This window comes from Ambystoma mexicanum, chromosome 14 (assembly GCF_040938575.1).
Source record: "Ambystoma mexicanum isolate Mex_15411 chromosome 14, UKY_AmexF1_1, whole genome shotgun sequence".
NCBI lineage: Eukaryota > Metazoa > Chordata > Amphibia > Caudata > Ambystomatidae > Ambystoma > Ambystoma mexicanum.
This window is the reverse complement of record NC_090940.1, coordinates 580,152,110-580,172,786: the sequence shown is the minus strand read 5'-3', so window position 1 is coordinate 580,172,786 and position 20,677 is coordinate 580,152,110.

Genomic DNA, 20,677 nt, shown 5'->3' with positions numbered 1-20,677 from the left:
TCCCAGGTATGCAGGTCGAATCCTTTGACTGTGACATCATTGCACGGAGCTCCTGAAAGATAACTTCAGCTAGTAAAGCACTCCGCGGGAATTTCCTGTCACTCACCACGTTGTCATTGCCATCTTATTTCAGGGCAATTGGGATGGTTGATTAAGAGGTGGCTCTGGCCGGGGTTGGGGATCGGACAAGGTGGTTTCAGGATTTGGGGAGGCCCGAGCAGCGGGTTTCGTGTTTACTGTATTGTAATCAGGGGCGAATTGGCCTATAGCAAACTCTGGAGATTTCCCGGTAGGCATTTGCACCCTGGACCTCTCTTGTGTGGTGTTTCATGAAAATGTGTAATATGGGTCCACTTTTGAAAATGTTTTCCAGGGCCTCTTTAGGTTCCCAGTCCATCCCTGATTGTCGCGAGGAAGTCTGGCGTAGGTTGCCGCTGCAAAGATTATTTCATTTTTTTTTTATTTAACAGTGTGCCTTATTTACCCTTGTATTATTTCCTTTACTGCCAGGCTAGTATGCAAGTCTATGCAAAAAGGACGAGCATGCTTGTGCTTGGCACTTCAGGGGTTAAAAAAATTGTAGCCGGTGATTTACTGGAAATCACAACAGTCTTCTTGAACTGTGCCACAAAGGCCCGGGAAGAAATGCAGCAGGGCGCCCGCAGACCGCCATGTTGGATTGTCTCGAGTGACACCTTGTCACCAGGCAAAGGATTGCAGGCCGAGGAGCTCTCGCCTGCCTGTGGAATTTTTCTCGCGTGCCTCTCCCTATCTCGCGCGTCACTGTTGGCTGAACCCTGCAGTCTGAAAGAGATGCCTCCTTGTGTCTACAAAGTGCTTGGCCGATAAGGGCCTGTTCCGATAGCCAGAGCCGTGTTGTGTTTCAGACCCACGCAGCTCGGCGAGATAATGAGGTTCCAGCACGTGCAGCTGGAGCAAGCAGGGCCGCGTGACATGCGCCGAGCTCCCTAGGGGCCAGGCTCTCATTTTTAGAGCGATACTTTAATCACTTGACAAGCAGCAAATGCACAGTCGCGGCGTTGAAGGGGTCTGATGAAACCGGCGACAAATGCAACAAGAAATCAAGCATATTCCACGACACATGTTGGAAATCGTGATGGATGGAGAATAGACGTATTTAATAAAAGAGAAACAGTTGCACAAGAAAATGGACAATACACAAAGTCCAACAATCGCTACGCAATGCTTTTGGGGCAAGATGTTAGAGTCAGCCCTACTGCAGTATGGTAGTACTAGTACCACAGTATGGCAGTACCAGTGCAACTATCTGGCCACACTTTTTATTTATTGTTTTTAATGTATTATTTGTATTTAGGTTGGTGTTATCCTCGATGCCCGAGGGCAGTTTGTGCGCTTTAAAATGGAAATAAATAAATAAATACGTCCTATGTACTGCACTGCCCCCTCCCCCCTCGCACTTTTCCCCCTCCCTCTTCCCCTGCACTTGTGCGATCTGAATGACACCTGGCCTAGTAGGATCATTGTCTCTCTTCCCTCTGTTCCAACGCCCTTACCTCCTCGCGCCTTGAAGCACTTGTGAATAGGCGCGTTATAAATGCCATATCATATCAAACCTGTTGGCATGCACACATCTAGTGCTTGGCAAGAGCACAAAACACAATTGGAATGGGGAGGCCACAAAGCCAGCCCATGAATGATAATACCAGCCAGTGCTGGGAATGGAAATTATTAACTGTGGGGTCCCATCAGCCGCGGGGAGCGTGTGGGGGGTGGAGTTTTAAGAGCACATATAGGGGTTGTTAACTAAGTTGAGAGAGACCTGAAGCGATTTTTCTCAGCACCCTCATCCCCCATAATTAAATATGCACATTTCAGGAGATTAATACATTATTGAAGAAAGAAGGAGTTTCCTGGAAGGTGCACACCTTTCCAAAGCTGATCTTTGATTTGTTTCCGCAGAGTACAATCCTGGCCAGAATATTAGGAGGCGTTATAATCAGAGATTCCAGTAGTCTAGTGGTAAGTAACTCGACTTTAATCCTGGTGATCTGAGTTCAAAACCCCATCTTGGAAGCAGATCTGTTACCTTAATGGGCACGAGACCCAGGGAGACATTTTTTACTGGATCTCAGATCCGAAAAAATCCGGCCCAATGACCAGTGCTGAATACCACTAAAGTTGCTGCATAAATCCACACTGTAAATGCAGACGCCTCAGTGTAGGCAGGAATAGGGGTCTGTTCAGATACAATTTTGGCTGCCATTTTGCAATGTGACCTACTTGGCAACCCAGTGAAATACCTACATGAAAAACAAAATGGCTTCATGGGAAATTGACTTCTGGGGACTCATTAGAGAAACTTTACACACAGGTGTAGGGGAAATTGTGTATGGTATTTTATGTTCTAGTTCAGACAGGGTACGAACGGGAGTTAGAATGCACTGCTAGCCTAGGGATTCTCGGCACTCAGGTAATCGCAAGAAAATCAGAGAGATGACGACAGTGAGAAGCAAGGGCGTTACAATCTTTAGTCAAAAAGAAAAGTGTTAAAAATGTTTCTAAAAGATAAAAGATGAGATAATTCTCTTCTAGAAAGAGGAATAATATTCCAGTCTAGCGCTTACCAATGTTTTGACCTTCTAAAATATTTGTTCTCTGAAATTGGGTGAATTATCAGCTTCAGTTTCTTAGAGGATTTCAAGGATCTTAACAGCTCATATCAGAAAAAAAACAAAATGTTTAGGGTATTCAAAGCTTAGCCATGCATGGTCTTATGGCTCAGCACCAGGAGCTTAAACTCGATCTTGGCGCTTATCGAAAGACAGTGAATTCGACTCAGCACTGGGGCAATGTGATCCGGTTTAAAGCTTTTGGAGACATTGCGAGCCACAGAAGTTTCAAGCAACTATAGTTGTTGGAAGCTGTTTTCGTCAAGCCAATAAACAAGCTATTACAATTATCAATTTTTGACCGGATAATGGCTCTTGAGAGGTTAGCAGATAATGTTTTCAAACAATATAGGTCTTAATTGTCTGAGGACTAGGTAATAGTTAGTAGAACTGATAATAATACTACTGACTGGGGAATTCATAGAAAAAAACGACTCTGGGTCATAACGATTGATCTTGCTTTTTCCGAAATCTTGATGTAACAATTGGACAGAACGAATTCCATATGAGTTTGAATTTATTTCCATCTCATAGAAGTGGTGAGGAATCAGGGGAGGATCAGTTTTGGCCTGTTTTAACCAAGCCAGCTGACGGACATGCATCTAGAGATTTTCTGAAAGGCAGATTATATAAGGCCCACACTATCTTGGGTCTTATCTTTCAGGTGAAATACTTTCAGGATGTCGTCAGCATAGTTTTGAGAATTCACACCCAGATTCACCAGCAGGTCATCCAGGGGTTTCACATACATGTTAAATAAAAGGGGAGAAATGCATGACCCCTGAGGGACACCACAGGACATGGTCTCAGGATGGGAGTAGAGCTCCTTAATATTCATTAACATGTGTGGTCCAATTTGTAAGGAAAGCTTCAAACCAGCAAACGGCCGGGTCTGAGATTAAGACGACTTCCTTCAGATGTTTTAATAAGACAGAATGAGCCAAGCTGACAAATGCTGTGGAGACATCTGGCAGCATCAACATCCCAATGTCCACAACATCAGATATCTTTGAAGGTTATCTTTAATATCTAACAGGACCATATTGCAAGGGTGGAAGCCAGATTGTCTTTCTTCAATTGTTGAGTTGGCTTCTAGATGTTCTTGAAGTTGTATTTTTGCAGCCTTGTCTAAGATTTTCAACAAGAATGGAACGTTAGCAATGGTCGATAATTACAAAACATAGTTTGGTCTGGGATAAGCTTCTTAAGAGTGGTGTGATCCACGCCGGTTTAAGGCTCTCAAGGACGATGGATTCTCAGAAGGAAGCATTGATAACTCAAGGAATGGTATATTTTTAACCCTTGACCAGTTGGTCAAAATCTAGAGAAAGACTAAATTTGTATCACTATGACCATTTTTGTGCTCTTGCAAATACCATTCAAAACTGTATTTGATGGTGCACAAAATGTTTTCCTGTAAGGCCTCGGGGGAGTCACAGCCCCTGGTGACCTCTACTCGCACTGATGAAGACAAGGATTCAGATCCTAGAAGCTAAGTAGAAATAGTACGCTTCTGACAGCTTGAAGTCTGTTAATAGTAACTGACTGCTTTTGGAATTGAGAAAGTTTCCAATGATTTGCAACCACTCAGGGCTTGGATGCTCCATGCACACCTCTCCCTGAAGCTCCCTCCCCGCATTGTATGATCCTGCTGCTTCTTTGGTGAGAATGAAAAGTGGACTAACTTTGGTTTTCACCACATATATCTGTTTTCTGCTGACCTACTGAATCACATTGGGAATTTAAGAACTTTTCTTTGGGTGTCCAATTGCCTGGACACCTTGAGCAAAGGGCTGATAGAGCTTAGGATAGGAACTGATATATTTCTTTGAACTAATATATTTCTTTATTTCATACACTCTCCCCTCTTAGCCCTTGATTGCCATTGGGGGCCACATACATGGCACACACAAAGCACACGAACCACATATAAATTCAACTCCCATCACACCTCTCCAAATGTTTATAAACACCTTCATTCCCCACAATTGCCAAAATAACTTCATTAGCACAGACTCCACAGACATGCTCTTTCCCACAGAAACATGTCTGAAATCCCACTGCACACCAATTATCCGTGACATGCTCCCCTCCACTATTTATTTCCTCCGCTACAGAGATCATACACACAAAACAGGTGGTGAAACTGCCATAATGTACAAGACTCACTTAACAACAAACACATGCATTGAAGCCCTCTCTGTCTGCTGCTCTCCTCCAGCACATCCACACCCCACATGCATCCACCTCATAAACTTGCACACTGAATAGTCTGATTTCACTACTAACAGTCAAAGCGCCTCCTGCGCAAATGTCTACTATGGCGATTTTAACCCAGGTAGTTCATCAAGACAGAAACCCCATACTGAACAGCATCCTCACTCCACTAACCCCCTATGAACACACACAACACATCATCTACCCTACACACATTATTGGCAACATCTCTGACCTTCTGATTTTGTGCAAAAATAACATCTCTGTGCAAAATCAAATCTGACTCACTTCTCCACTCCTCTTCAACCTATATGTAGAATCCCTTGGATAGACCCTTAGCAGCCACAATGTCCATTTCCACCAATACGCAAATGCTACCAAAATATACTTCCAAATATCTTCCCCCTTTCAACCCCACACCCTCAAAAGACAGTCTCTCCTGATCACCACCTGGATGACAACCGACCTCCTCAAACTCAACCCATCCACACTGGAATACCATCTCATCTTCCCCTCACCGGGAAAATATCCAACATCCCCTCTTCGATCAAATAACCCACCACGGACAACCCACATCGCACCTGTCAAATCCCTTGGCTTCACCATTGACTCCCCCCTTTCCTGTCAAATCCCTTGCCATCACCAAAACATTTAACCTTTCAACTACAGCCCCTCTTCAAGATAGGAGACAGCCGTACCCTGGATTACTTCTGCACGACAATATAAGCACTATGTTCTAGCCAAGCTGGACTATGCAAATACATTTTTTAACTGGACTCCCCAATAGCACCCTCATCCTCCTGCAAGCCATAGAGAAAGCAGTGGAAAGACTCATCCTGCACTATCAACACATTGTAAACATCACGCAAGCTCTAACCCAGCACCACCGGCTCCCTGTATCCCAGAGAACTGCCTCCACAGAACTCTGCATTGCAAACAATGCCTTTCCTTTCAAAACAACATCTTACCTTCACAACAAATACAAGACAAGCACGCCAACATCTTCTTTGCATTCCTCTCTACAAACTAACATACACACAAAACAAGCATTCCCCCAGAGGGCACCCAGAGCCTGGAATACCCCATCACTTATCCTCCACACTGCACCCTCCATAACCACTTTTGGAAAATGCCTTAAAAAATACCTCTTCCCTACACCTAATCCAACTTCACCAACTCCCCTGAATTGTATGTCTACCCCAATCGTCCTAACCTGTCCTGAAAAAATGTTGTGCCCTCCATTTAACCTCCTGTCACATGACCATTTGAACCTCATACGGCACTCAGAGATTCTCTGGGTAGAGCCAGTGATGAACACAAATTCAAATGGAATAAACTAAAATAACTGAGCAGTTAAAAAACATGTATACATTCCGTTAATAGATGAAACAACAGGTGGATGGGGGTTTTGATGCCCAGTGGGGCAGCAGTGATATTATATGATATGATAGTTTATTTATATAGTGCCTATACACAATGTGTTTCAAAGCGCTTCAAGGCAATGGAAGGAACAAGGGGAAATACAATGACATTCTTACAGGCCATGAACAGTAAGGATGCAAAATTGATCATCGTACTCTGCCTGACGACATTTCAGATAGTGCAAGAGCTAAGACATAGAAAAGGAAGGGAGGGGGAGAGTGGGAAGGAAATGGAAACAGACAGGCGACTACAGTACTAGGCCTGATGACATTTCTGGTAGAGCTGGAGAAAAACAAAAGGTGAGGGAGAGGGGTGCAGAAAGGGAGGGGAGGAACAAAACAAGCGACTATCATACTAGGCCTGACGACATTTAGATAGTGCTGGAGGGGCGGTGGGGAGGAAAAAAACAGTAAGGAGAGGGGAGAGGAGACAGAGGAGGTTGCTATCATACTATGTCCAGGGACAATTCTCATAGAGTAAGTGCATAGAAGAAAGTAAGGGTAGGAGATAGGAAAAGGGAGAAGGGAAAGGAGGAGAGAACACAGAGTTAGCAGTCAAAAGAGTGGAGAAGCAAGAGGGGAGAGTGAATACAATTGCAGAAGTCAGTAGTAACACATAATGTTGCAAGCCAGGATACAAGATGACAATGGGAACAGCATGATTCAGGGCTACAAGTACAAGATGCAAAGTAGGTTCAGCATGAGAGTTGAGAAAGAGGGATGCGCCGTAAATGAATGAAGTCCATAAAAGTCAAATCCAGCATTGGCAACAAGACGGTGATGGTGAAACCAGAATTAATCAGTACAGACTCATGCAGAAGTAGGCTTGAGGAGGGCGAGTGTCAACATTGGAGTCACAATGTAAAGCAGGAATTTGCAGCACCATAAGTATGTGTACACAATGTATGCTACATGTGATTGCCTTTTGTCGTTAAGTTACCTTTGGGTTTATTTATTGGAATTTGGTCCATTAAGAACAAAGGGGGTTATTTCTAAATGCAGTCATAAGCTAGAACAGTAGGTTAATGTGCATACGACAGAAATCCTCGGGTGGACATAAATTTCTTGGCAGGGTTGACACAGCCTTAAACCATGCAGGACTGGCATAATTCCACTATTGGATAAGCCTGTGCGGACATATTCGGACACAATTCTAACCCCCTGAATGTTGGGAACATGGTTAGAAAAACGTGTTTTCTCTTTATCTGGGGTACTAGAAAACATTTGTGGGCAGGTCAGAACAAAAGTGTATAAATAGAACATGTGTGTTCCAATTTTGGGATATGCAGGTTGTTGCAGATCAGGTGAGGGAATAGCCTTTAGTTGAGGGGGAGGTAGAATATTGACATAGGCTATACCACCTTATTTGGATGAGGTCTCTTGGATGACCTGCGCGGATGATATTGTCTTGGTTGACTCTACCCGAGTAGGGATACAAAGATTAATTAGTGCATTTGTGGAGTATATACAATTACAAAATATGTACTCATCAATACGAACAGCACTAAGGCGATTAGATTGTCGGCAGAGGAAGTAAAGTAAGGCAGAGTTGTGTGATAAAACCTGGCCTTGGACTCATCTCATGTGGCCAGGGAAAGGCAGATGCTTCCCGGTCCTGACCCTGGGGATGGGGGGTGTTCTGCAGAAGGATCACAATGGCGGATGCAGGTCAAGAAGAATGGGGAACCGACTTTAATATCTTTCCTAGAGACCCTACGATCCCTATGGCTTATTGTAAAGTGTTGAAACTGTGAAAAAGAGTTAATTGAACATTGGAGACTTCACATCCCACAATGCCAACAGTACTGGGATGAAGAAGAGGGATGCAGAGACCCCGAACTGCAAGTTGCAGACAACTAAGATTAATGACCCACACCTGAGGGAGACTGAGAGGCATAAAAGCCACCCCAGGTGCAAGCCAAAGAGAGTAGTAGCCGCAGTAGCAGCAATAGAGTGAGGTGGAGTGATTGCCGTGGCTCCAAGCGTAAGTTGCAGCTGAGGGAGAGCAGAGCCACCAATGTTTGCTGTACGGATGCCGGTTCTGAGAGGGTCTCTTCTTTCAGAGACCTCGTTTGCAGAGATTGCGCAGCGGGAAGTGTTATGTGTGATAGCTTTCCCCCTGAAGATCATGATTGCAGAGGTCACGCTGCAGGAAGCATGAATTTGGGATGCTTTCGCCACAACAAGGCAGGATCTGGTGGCAAGTGAGCACCAGAGAGCCTTTGAAGCAAGAAGCTCTCTTTTTCTGATCAGTGCAGGCAAAAGAAAACTGAGCAAAGCAGTTTTTGGTGCCGCCGGATGCAGGAGAAGCAGAGAACTCGATGGCAGCAGATCGAGCGGACGTTCAAGGCAAACCCGGTGAGTTCACTAGTGTACTGTCAGCCCGGAGCACTTCTTGACAGCCCACTGGCCAAGCCAAGGCATTTTGAATACCGAACGATGAGAAAAGAGCGAAGTGGCATAAATGTAAATATTATGTATATCGAACTGATCTGAAGCAGAAAGATAATTATTCTGAATACCGACGTGATATGAAGTGGAGAAAGTGGCAGGGTCATTGTGCATTTGAAGTTCAGAATAATTGCCACCACCAATCAAGGACAATATTACTAAAACCAATCCAAACAACTATTGCCAAAGCCAAAATATGGCAATAACAAATCCAGTGAACGAGAACCAACATTGCTAAAGCCAAGAGAGTGCAATTAAGCAGCAAGTTGTTTACATTCCCTATTGTCAGAGGTAGAAAGAAGCAATAGGGAGAACTGACCTGAATAAGCAGTGCCTAAGCGAAAGAAGATCAGGAGTGAGAGAAAACCATTATCAGCACTTGGTTAAAACAATAGTGGAGAAGAGGGGCAGGAAGGCTGCCCGTCTGACAGAACGTGTTCAGGAGGAGAAGAGCATAACCTGCATTGGATGTGGCAATCAAAAGTGGGGAACGCACAGCACTGATTTGTGTCATGTTTTCACAGAAGAAGTAGCCAAAACTGATGTTATGGAAAGTAAAAAGACTTTAAAAATTGTGTCAAGCAGAACTGTATGTACCACAGAAGTGCTTGTAGTAGTGTTAGTAGTTGCATTAGTCCTGGCAGGAGAGTACACCAGGGCAGGGAACTTGGTGGTGTTTGTCTGGCAGGTGAGTGGACTAGGCGGAAATCATTGAAGTACTGTTGTGTGGTTCAATATTTTGGAGAGGTGACAGACAACAAAAGCTATTGTTAACTGTTGCAGAATCATCAGGACATTCTGATTGAATCTGGTGAAGGGGCGACCCACCAAGGTTACAAGTAGGAACAGTTACCAGGCCTTGAAGACAATTTTGTCATATCTGAATTGCTATGCATTACCTTGTTGAGTTGAGTTTGTTGTATTTACAAGTGTGAAGTACCGACTCCTTTTGTTAGAGTGTTTTCTTTAGCTTCTATTAATGGTAGGGGAATCCTTGTTAGGGTAGGGATAGTGAGGTGTTTATCAAACGAGTTTTGAGTTTAATAAAACGCCATCTTTTCAAAAGCCTTCACAAAGTTGTCCACCTCACATTTCTGACCCCTCACAGTCCGTAGCTTTCCAGACATAAAGTAGAAGTTGTTAATGTTCTTAAATATTTAGATTTGAACATATATGCCCAGCCAAGCAAGATGCCATTAGTAAAACATTGAAAAGTTAAGGCAACATTCCTGCTTTCTAAAATGAAGCATTTTAACAGAAGGTATGGTAAGTGTTCTCTGCTACCAGTATTAAAATTGTATGAGGGGGAAAATGATGCCCTCCTTTACTCACAGTCTTGAGATCAGCCGCAGCCTGTCTGACTATGACTTCACATCGTTTAAAGGTTTCTTTTGGAAGGGAATGTTATCTCTCCCTAAATCTACCCCTACGGCTGTCATACACTTCAAACAAGAGTTAGTATCTCTCAATATGAGAGCTTTATGAAAACTGATTCAACTATGTAATACATGTAAGGACTCTCCCACCCTACCCCCCACTTTCCAGGGCTCCTATAAGAGGTGTTTAAAGTGGGGGTGTTGTAATCTGGCAGTGTGTATGCAAAGGAAAGTGCATCCCAGCTTGAGATGTAAGGTTTTGATTATAATTTTGGTAAACAGGATTCAGTTGCCTCCAAAAAAACATCTTTGGAGTAGCGATTGGTGCAAAACCTGTGATAATTTGGTGAGATTCAAAAGATTCCCCAACTTGTTACTTACCCATGGGAACGCTGGGGGATTTGGTACCCCATCCTGTCAAGTTTTCATCTTGGGAATTTGGGAGTGCAATGATGATGTTCTGGTGGAATCTGCTACCCACGAGGGATAACTGTTATCTTTGGAGAAGGGTTGAGTATGATAGTATGTCATGCCGTTATTGTAGTAGAGAAGGCGGAAGCATTTGATTGTGTCTTGTGAATTCCTGGGTAACCAATGTAAAATCTGCTTTGGAAAATGTATAAAGGATCCGAGACTCTCTCTGTGGGATACATAATGGGAGCAGCTATATGACCCTACTGCTTTGGTGCTCCGATATGCACTGTTACAATGTTCAATTAGAGTAAAATGTATTTACTGATCAAAGTTATTCATTCCACTTTTACTGCCATGGGTGTTTTAGTGGGGATCTGTTTTTTATGAATTTTATGATAACATGATATATACTGATCATGGAATTCGTAATGGGATATACCATAAGAATAATTTAAAGTGATGTGTTAACTTGATGATGCATTATTTGATATGAGATGTTAATTGACTTACTGCCACATGATGTGATGTTTTGCTTTTCTTTGTCTTTCTCCTTTTTGTCCTCTTCTTAAATTGTTTCTGTAAGGTTTAATGTAAAACCAAATACACAATAAAAAATAAAACAATGAGGTATACCACCTGTCTGCTACTGCTTACTTCTGCAGATAATAGAATCATAGCCATATCTGATGTTCTGGTTGTGATTAATATTGCCTTGTAGACCGACGGATGGAACAATGCAACCCTGAGTGCAGATAGCAAAGAGGAAACATTGAACATTCTAAAAGAGTTATGTCAGTTTATCCAGGAAGCTTGGAATCTTGTTGAAAATAAATTCGTTTTTAGACAGAAATATTGTTTTTCTGTAGATATTGAGTGAATTCTTCAATTCTCCAAGCTCAGGTTTGTGGTGATTGTTGCAACTTGGTTTACAAGCATCTGCATTTTGTTTTGAGTTATGTTTGTTCAGATTTGGACCCTGTTGCTGGCGGGCACCTAGTCATAACAATGTATGGTAACGGGGCAAAATTACCTCCAGCTTTTTTGCCATAGGTTTTTTATCCACATTTCTCCCAAACTCATAGTTGAGTGGTGCGGTAATGAAGCAGTTATTGTATTACTGCTGCATTTTTACTGCACGATCCAACTTATAATGAGGGTGATTGTCTTGTTTCCTAGGCGAGTGTGTTGTACCTTAGCTATGCTCTCAACCTGAAGCTGCCAGTAATGAATATTTTTCTGGTTCTCCGACTACCAACAGGAACGTTTCTTACATTCCCCATATTTCTGAACGGCAACCAACATGAGATAGGTTTCCCACCCTGCCTAAAGGCCATGACCTTGAGATGTTTTTATGCTCGCCACTAGATAAGATCCCCTACTATGAGGATGAAGCATTTATCTATTTATTTATTATGTGTATAGTGCCAAATGATAAGTCTGGAGGCATCAGGGCGCTCACCAATGTAAGTACAAACACACAACTAAAATGAAAAAACCTACAACAGGGACAAGATCACCAATGAACTCTAGGCCATAATAATCTACAAGGACAATGCTCATCAAAGCAAACTATTCGGGACATTTTTGAGGACATGAAACTTCACTCCCCTGGGTTTTCAGTTCAACCAATTGAGGTATTGAAATAATCACCTAAGGTTTACCTCAACCACATCTCAGCAAGCATGGAGAGGAATTATGTTTTAAGTAGTAAATTTGGGGAAGGTATATTGGCACTACTCCCAAAAGTACAAGAGCTAAGACTGGCAAGAACAAACTCTATGGTGCGGACATATGTGTTGCTTCCCCACAACTGAAGCACGGCAGGGTCACCGAGATTCCTACAGCTTCACCTTCAGCAGTAGTGGGGGAGCTTTGCAGGTATACCCCATTTAATCCATAAGCAGAAAAAGTGGATCCGGCTGATACTGGCAAAAGATCTAGGTCCAAGATGGAGGACCTTATAAATTGAAAGTGTCAGAAACTGCTAAGTCAATCAGAAAGAAACACATGACTGAACATTGTGTATTGTGTAGGAAGCAGAAGGCCTTTCCCTGCCATTGTCCATATTTTGGTCAATAAAATGCCCCACATATAAGGCGATTACAAATAGCCTTTTGAAAAAGAGATGCACTGATCTCTGGCAATGATAATGGGAGTTCAAAATAGGCCAACTCAAAAGTATCCTATCAAAGTGGTATCTGGTGGTTCCATCGAATTCATATACATCGAATTCCTATCCATCAAAATGTATTCATTGAATTGCGTTTCCATCAAAAAGCATATTCATTGAATGAATTTCGATGGATAATTTCGATGGAAACGCCAGATACCCTATAAAGGATTAGATTAGGGTTACGGTTAGTGTTAAAATAAGGGTTATGGTTAGGGTTGGGGTTAGGTTTAGGGTTAGAATTAGGGTTAGATTTAGGGTTAGATTAAGGGTTAGAGTACGGTTTAGATTTAGGGTGAGAGTTAGGGTTAGGCTTAGAGTTAGGGTTACAGTTAAGGTTAGGGTTGGGTTAGGGTTATGGGTGGTGTAGGGTTGGGGGGCTGGGGTGGGGAACCCCCCTCAAATATACAGTAAATATTCAAATGTTACAAGGAGATGGGCAGTGCCAAAATGTCAGCACTGGACAGCTCCATGTGGTTAGGCTTAAGCGGGGGTGGGGGGAGGCGGTGTGTGGATGTTGGGGGAGGCTGTGGGGTGACCACCCCAATATACAATAAACATTAAAATGTTGCAAGGAACTGGCCAGTGCCAACATGTTTGCATTGTACAGCTTCATGTAACGTTTTAACGTGGAAAATAAAGGCATCAAAATGCAACCTTTTACATTTAAAAGTACATATCCATGGAAATTGCCCATTGCTATATTCAATGGATAAGTTTTGATGGATATGTACTTTTAATGTAAAAGATAACATTTCAATGTATTTACATTCAATGGTTTTTCATCAATGTATTTCTTTTCCGATTAATTTATTTCCATGAAAATACCATAAAGCCATCGAAGCACGAATTTGAACTAAGCTAAAAGCTCAAACCTATTTAGTAGGACTAATAATCCCAGAAGTAAGAATAACATTTACAACAGCTATGATTTATCAATAGACATCTAATGAGGGGATGGGGACCCAAGATACCATGGAGTGTGAGTGTAACACAAAAGACATTGAAAATCTACAACACACTCTGTTGCAGTAGCAGTCGTGTGAGAGTCAAAGCAAAGGGCTCCCAGAAACCAGTTTAAAACAAGCCGCACTTTGACATATTAACATTGAGGATCTATCTGCCAAGACCTGTCTTTCTAAAAGACACCAGGGGATCTGCACAATTTCACAAGCATGATCTATTGAACACATTTTAACAGCTCAGTGTTGTAAGTGCATACAGTTCTATCAGCCCCATAAAGAAATTAAGAAGCATTTGACTTTACCTACAGTGACACCACTATGCTTTCCAACAATACCCAAGGCAGAATAATGGACAACACTTCAACTGGACTCATTTTAATCTCATACCCCCGGCCCACCGTCAAAGAGCATCATGAATGACAAGATCATTGTGGACCCTTCCTTTGCGGTCCCAACTACACTATTACTCTGCACTATCAGGCCTCCACTAATGTCATTCAAAGGGCTCAGATCTTAATACATTTGCCTGGCTCATTAGTAGACCCATGCTACTCTCATTCAAAGGGCTCAGATCTTTACCAGTTTGCCCAGCTCATTAGTGTACCCATACTACTCTCATTCAATGGGCACAGATCTTCACACATTTTCCTAGCTCATTACTGGACCTTCTACTATGCTCATTCAAAGGGCTCAGATCTTCATCAGTTTGCCCAGCTCATTAGTGTACCCATACTACTCTCATTCAAAGGCCTCAGACCTTCACACATTTTCCTAGCTCATTAGTGGACCTATACTATGCTCATGCAAAGGGCTCAGGTCTTCAACAGTTTTCCCAGCTCATTAGCAGGTCCATACTGCTCTCCTTCAATGGCTCAGATCTTCACCAGTTTGTCTGGATCATTAGTGGACTCATACTACTCTCATTCAAAGTGCTCAGATCTTCACCACTCTGCCCGGCTTGTTAGTGTACCCATACTACTCTCATTCAAAGGGCTCAGACCTTCACACACTTTCCAAGATCATTAGTGGACCTCTACTATGCTCAATCAAAGAGCTCGGAACTTCATCAGTTTTCCCAGCTCATTAGCAGGTCCATACTACTCTCATTCAAGGGCTATGATCGTTACCCGTTTGCCTGGCTCATTAGTGGACCACTACTACTCTCATCCAAGGACTAAGATTGTTACTCGTTTGCCTGGCTCATTAGTGGACCCCTACTACTCTCACTGAAAGAGATTAGATCTTCACCAATTTGTCAGGCTCATATGAAGACCCATACTACTCTCCTTCAATGGGCTCAGATCTTCCCCAGTTTGTCCGGCTCATTAGTAGACCCATACTACTCTCATTCAAGGGCACAGATCTTCACCAGTTTGCCCAGCTCATTCTTAGACCCATACTACTCTCCTTCAATGGGCTCAGATCTTCCCCAGTTTGTCCGGCTCATTAGTAGACCCATACTACTCTCATTCAAGGGCACAGATCTTCACCAGTTTGCCCAGCTCATTCTTAGACCCATACTACTCTCATTCAAAGAGCTCAGATCTTCACCAGTGTCTTCACCAATGCCATCAAAGTCTAAAGGAGTGAATTCCAGCCATACAATATGCTCATCCATTCTTATTTGGGGGGACACCATGATCCTTGGACTGTTAATGCTCTTCCTTGCTATCTCAGATGCCCCATGGATTCTCTTAACACTATCCTTCTTTCCAATTATCAACCAAAGAACATTCCTCAAACATTATTTTTATATGTGTTGGCATACTATGGCCTTTGGCCAAATACTTATTAAAACTTGAACTTGAGAATGATTTCTATTTCCCACTATTCCTGAAAGCCACACACATGAGAATGTTTCAGGTTCTCCATGCTACTTCGCAGTCTGCAACATTAGAAATGTTCAGTTTTGGCCACCCTTTTCTTAGGATCTGCTGGGTGAAGATGTGAAAAGGTAGGATATGCTGTGGGGACACAGAACAGACAAACAGAAGACCAAAGCTGAGTCACAGCAAGTTGAGCGCTCATTCGTACATCTGTGCAGAGTCTGCTGATGCAGGTTCGGATCACGACAGAGCCAACCCAGCCTTTCATCCGTCCGAGTTCGATAAATTGAGTACCATGCATGGGGATAACGAAATCAATGGTTATTTCAGCACTTAGATACTTGCGGGTTTGTAGCGCTATCTAAAACTAGATATTATTTGTCAGACCAGGCAATCATGTCAGCTTATCCCGCATGTAGACAATCCCACCATTTCCAGCACAGTGTGGCTGGCAGCCAACAAAGGATGCCCATGCCTGACCAAGTGCTGCTGGCTGTGGTTGGGACTCTTTCTCGCACCACAATGCTATGGGTCATTGTGGAAAAGAAAACCTGCCTCTGCAAACCTGGTGGTGCATACTTCGGTCTCATTGTTATGGCAACGGGCGGCACATGGCAACTATGTTTTTTTTTTAAAAAATATTACTTTATGCCACAACAATATCTGTTGTTATGTATTGTTGTAACACATAATCCTCAGTTGTCTACACCTTCTGCACTTCCTTATTTCAGAGCTTGCGCAAATCTGTCCTTTCTTCGGCCCATGCCTTGTAGACCGTTAGGGTAGTGCCCTTTTATTTACCCCCTCCAAAGGTTGGGATCCACTAGTATTTGCTTAGCAAGCCTCCTCCTCCCTGTACTCGCCACCCCCACCTTCCTCTGGCTGGTATTACCCTGGATCTTTCCCTCTTTCTCCTGCCCATGGTCTGCGGCCTTCTCCTGTCCTGCATCCACCATCTGTGCCATCTCCTGTTGGCTGACCTGCCCCTCATCTACATTATCTGTCCCTTCATCCAACTACTTCCGTTCCGCCTCCTGGTCCACCTGCTGCCCCTTACCCGTCGCCTCATGTTCTCTCTGCCCTGGATCCATCTGTTTACATGTCCCGCTTCTGCAACCCCACCATCTTTGCCTCCTTGTTTTCCTGCTGACCCCACATGTCTGCTGCCTCATGCTCCGCCATTTACTGACTCTCATTCAATGATGATATGTTCCAGAAGAGATCCACTTGAGTTTCGTGTTTACAGGGGGCAATCCCCCATGGCACATAACCGGGGAGAGCCTATTCAAAAACACAAAATCGGCCCTAGCGAAACGCTAATTCAGGGCTCAAGTCGAGGATACACGTGGGTGGACAGAGTCACCCACTTTTTTCAGGGGTCCCCCCACATTTTTCAGAGGGCACCCCGATATGCACATTTCTGGAGCCACCACATTCAATTGGTATGTTCATGAGTCCCCACACTTTTTTTTTGTTTAGGACTTGACCCCTGATTTATTCAAATTTTAATGACAATCCAGTTAATGGACAATTTACATAAGCAGTCTTGGTGCTGAAAAGAACTTAGGTTTTTTTGTGCATGGGCTTAGGCCCGGATTCATGAAATTATTTGCCTGTAAAATGGGGATTTATGTGTCATTCTGCCTGCAAATCCCTGTTTGACAAATGGAGATTTGCAGGCAGAATGGCACGCAAATCCCTGTTTTACATAGAAATAATTCCATGAATCAAGGCCCAAATGCAGAATATGCATCAAAGCCGGGATACGAGACTTGTCCATGGCCTCAAGCCCATGAATCGTATCTCTCAGCCCTGAAATCTCTGCACCGGCTCCCAGTGGCTGCAAGGATCAAGTTCAAGAACCTCTGCATTGTCCACAAAGCTTTCTGGGGCCTGGTACCCTGCTACACCCAACTCTCTCTCTTCCTAAACACCTTCCTTCTAGACCCCTTCGCTCAGCTACCTCCAACTCTCTGAGGTTCAGACGCTTCTCCAGGCAGAGAGCGGGGGGTAGATCTCTCTCCTCTGCAGGTAAACCCCTTTGGTTGGAATGGCCTCTCTGGCCCTCTCAAATGCGAGCAGGACCACCTCAGGTTCCGGTAGCAGCTCAAGACCTTCCTTTTCGCTTCAGCTCTCTCTCTCTCTCTCTCTCTCTCTCTCTCTCTCTCTCTCTCTCTCTCTTTATGTATATATATATATATATATATATATATATCTCCCTTGCTGACCTACCTGTCTGCTGTGCAGACTGGTTGCCTGCATACCCTCAGAACCTCAATCGGCACCAGGCTCCTCTATGACCAGGGCTGTCACAAGATGTGGTGAGGCCCGGGGCAAAACATTTGGTGAGGCCCCCTTTTGATGTTAAGCACTGGGCCGTGGCACCACCTTCGCAAACAGGGGATTCGAGAAATCGCCCCTTGAGTTTGTGTGGAGGAACCCAAATATGGTTTATTACTACAACTGCCAATCAACTACAGCAAAGTTAGATTTCTCTACTAAAGAAAGGTTTTATGGCAGACTACCCTTTGTTTCATAGGCATAAACATATACAGGATGGCATGATGGCATGTGGTCCCTGACGCCAGCATTAAGGAGCACCCTGCCCCTGTGTGCGCATTAAAACACACCTCATACGCAGTGACAGATGGATGATGTACAGTGGAGGCTGTTGAATTTCTGAATTGAAGAGGCTTAAATGTTCATGCCAATTATGCAGGATCGGCAGAGGACAGTGAGGGTGCCCAAACCAAACAAGGGTTATTTGAGGGGGTTTCTCACTCCCAAGAACATGTTTGAAACATTGTGTTACACTTATGCATTTTACAGCACTTTCTTTGTAAAATTGGGTAGAAGTTCATACATTTTGCAATTTGTTTTGTATGGAAGCACATGGAAAAACCCAATAGTTGCAAGTCACCAACCGTGCACAGGAACATTTTTCAATACATGTCATGCCATCGTTGCACACAACAAATGCTAGTATAAAGATATATTCATGCTGGTTGTTCCCATGTGGTCCATGCAGGCTGCACCAATATTTGCTATTATTACCATGTACACCATCCCAGCCAGTAAACATGTAATGCCACAGAAAGTATGTCCAGGCTGACTGTGCACCATTAAGTGTTATTACTGGCTCGATTGGCCAAAATTCAACATGGGCCAATTTATCCAAGTAGTATGTTTGCTTTAACCTTGATGCACAGTCCTGTGCAACATGGGTAAAGCAAAACAAGCATTGGCAATCCTAACAGTTTGGGCTTTCATCTAGGCATGGTAAAGTCATTGCTGTATTGGTATTAACTGCCCATTGATGGTAGTAGGTGCAAACTGGTTTGAGTACCTGAGCATCTAATAGCGGTGCCTGGAAAATGCCTAATACTTATGTACAAGCCAAAACTGTTGGCTTTGCCAATGTTTGTTTTTTTAACAGGACTTCACTGAAAGACACGTAGGGTGCAACACCACTAAGCACATTGGGCTCTAGCCCCCTCCTGAAATGTTGGATTTTGTTGACTCGACTTGGCTACTTGGGTGGAGCCAGCCCCTGGCTAGGGGGGGCTGAAGCCCTCCCACTTTGAGGCAGTAGGCTTCTCTCAATGTGTTGCCAGCCCATAGCTCTCGTTATGGAGTGGCAGTAGCATCCAACATGCAGAGTATAAATGCCTATCCATGCGATATCAACAGACTAACTTTGATAAAGCCAAAGTCTTCACTTCTGGTCTCAGCTTTTAGATGGCCTACCTCTCCAGAGATTAGCATAGCATTATGAAAGCAAAGAACCTTCAAATTGGGGTGAACGGTACGACTAGTGGCCAAAGGGAAGGTGAAATTGCTATTCAGCTTCCTAGCTGGGCTCAGGGCTTTGGGAGGGAAGTGGGAGCAGGGCTGGTTGAAGATGTGTCAGGGCTGGTGGGGGCCCATTTCTTTGCTATGTTTGTAGGGCCCCGGACCTTACAGATTGAAAAAATAGGCCAAGGCACTTGTGGATTGCTTATACCAATAATTAAGTCAAAATAATACAGTGCGGTGGTTAAAAGCTGCAGATTATCAGTAGGTGTCTGTGTCATAAGACTGTGAACATGAGGGCAGCTGCTTGGAGCCCATTTCAACTGTAAAAGCTGAAAGACCCAGACACCATCCCTCAGTGGGGAGACCGACAGAGCAAAGGGTTTATTGGCCCCACATTTGCCCCACTCACTATCCGCTTTCAAAACTGTCATCCAGCCCCTGCCGGGCTGACCACAGAGTTGTGGCCAGATGGAACAAAACACAGACATTAAACGGGGCTTGGGCTTCGCTGTTAAAAGGCCCTGAATTTACTAACATAAAACATTTCACTGTTAGCACCTGCATTCATAAACATATATTTTTAGATAATTGAAATCGTGATGTGAGGTTAGCACTTGCATGCCAAGGGAGTGATTGGAAATGAAGTGGTAACATGAGACATCTCATTCTTACAGCAGTCCTTAAGTGTGACGTTTCAGAAATGAGGGCGAGAGTTAGCTGCTTGTAACATTGAAGCTTCATCAGAATAGCCTCATTCGAATGTGGAAAGATGTTAGATGTGCCCACACAAGTAAGTTTGCCCCACCCCCACCGGCTCTGAAGTTAACGTCCCTCCCAACATTTGAAGTGTTAATCCCACTCTGTCGCCCCCCAAACATTTTGCCTAGGAGCACCTCTGATGCCATGACCCCACACCTTAATTAAGTGGCCGCAGGTCTGCTAAATTTACGGGTGGGGGCTGGCACACACACTCACATACAACACTTTCGCCCATGCATTCATCCACCAGTCACACAACTCCTTGCATGCACGCATACATGAAACCAAACACAGCATTAACACCAACATAAGCACCAACATACACGTACACATTCATGCACATATACATACTCATTTAATTTAAAAACACATATATACACACATGGGTGTAATTTTAGGGGGGACAGGGGTGTTTGTCCCCCCCAACTTTCATGGCACACGATTGTGTCCCCATTCATTTGAATGGGGCATTTTTTTTTCTTCAGATGACATGTCCCCGCCCAACATTTTCAGCAATGTTACTCCACTGTATACACATATAAATTAAAATAAAAAACACTTACCTCCATGCACCCTTGAAAAACACCCGAGCAGCCACGGGGGACCGGATGGCACTCACTCCGACACGCAGA